Here is a 1,481-nt window from a genome sequence, read left to right on the forward strand (position 1 = left end):
GGATGGAAAAAAAGAACCTACTTTATAATGACTCACTGAATCATTCGAACACTCACTTTTAATATCTTTTTCTTCCTTCCCTTTTTATTAGGACTTTGTCTTGTTAAAATACTTTTTTTTATTGCTATTTCTAGAAGCGGTTTATTGATTTTATCGAAGATAGGTTGCTAGCCTCACCCTCAAAACCTCTTCTTTTTATCTGAGCTTGGGACCAACTCTAGAGGTTAATTAGGCGAAGTCTTGGCGTCAACAGCAAACGGTATTTCTAAAAGCGATTTGCCCATCTAGGTACTAACGGTGCCTAGCATTGCTTAACTTAGTTACCGAACGAGAACTTGTGCTGTTAGTACGGCATGACTGTTGGCACTGTTAATATAATAACATTAATTGAGATTTTACTGAATTATTCGCTGGAACATTTGATGCAACCGTAGTCAAAGATTAAAACATGTGTCGGAACATGAGATATATTCAACGAAATAACAGACTGCATGGGTGTTCTATGTTCATCATCAATACAAATAATATTTAATAATTAATAGAATAATTCTTTGAGAAAATGTATTACTTTTGTATAAATACTTTTTAAATAAAATAAACGCATCATGTTGTCTATTGTATGTGTCATCTGATATAAATCAGAACTGAATATATCATTTTCAAAAATATTGATATTAATTATATATGCTACCGTCAAAGCCGGAAATCAGGCTTTACTAGTAATTCTTTGGCATTTCTATGAATGTAATGAACCTTCAGACGAAGTCGGAAATTGAAAAATTCTTCCAATTTTTCCAAGGCATCGAACATAATACTTTGATATCCTATAGAATATCAAATTACTAATTAAGCAACGTTGAAGAGAATACATCCTCGAGCACTGGCCCAACGCAACGCCCCCCACAACCCAACAAACAACCCACTAATCGCACCCATACACACAGACACAAAAATGAGCATGGTGGGGGTTGTTGTTACTGGCGTGTCGCCATTTTATTTAAAAAGTATTTTTTCAAAAGTTACACACTTTCTCATAGAATTAGTTTAGTAATTATTAAATATTATTCGTATTGACGATTATCGTTGTACACTCATGCAATCCGTTATCTCGTTTAATATATCTCATCTTTCGATATTAGTTTCAATCTTTAATTACGGTTGCACCAAATGTACCAACGTACGATGCAGTAAAATCTCAATTTATATTCTTATATTAATAGTGAATGTCCGAATGCTTTAGTGAGTCATTATAAAGTAGGCTCTTTTTTCCATCCGAAAATATATATTCAAATAAACAGTCTATCGAGATCATTAAAAAAAAAGGATCTTCGGTTCGATTAAATTGTAATTCGGGCGATTGCTCTACCGTTTGAGCTACCTAGGGATATGGTCTATAATTTTTAATTCCTTAATACAACCAAACACAGTAAGAAACTACATAACTAAGGGGATTCAAAATATCACTTCTTTTCAAGAAGCTT

This window comes from Polistes canadensis, unplaced genomic scaffold (assembly GCF_001313835.1).
Source record: "Polistes canadensis isolate GaletaPanama2010 unplaced genomic scaffold, ASM131383v1 scaffold_166, whole genome shotgun sequence".
Taxonomy (NCBI): Eukaryota; Metazoa; Arthropoda; class Insecta; order Hymenoptera; family Vespidae; genus Polistes; species Polistes canadensis.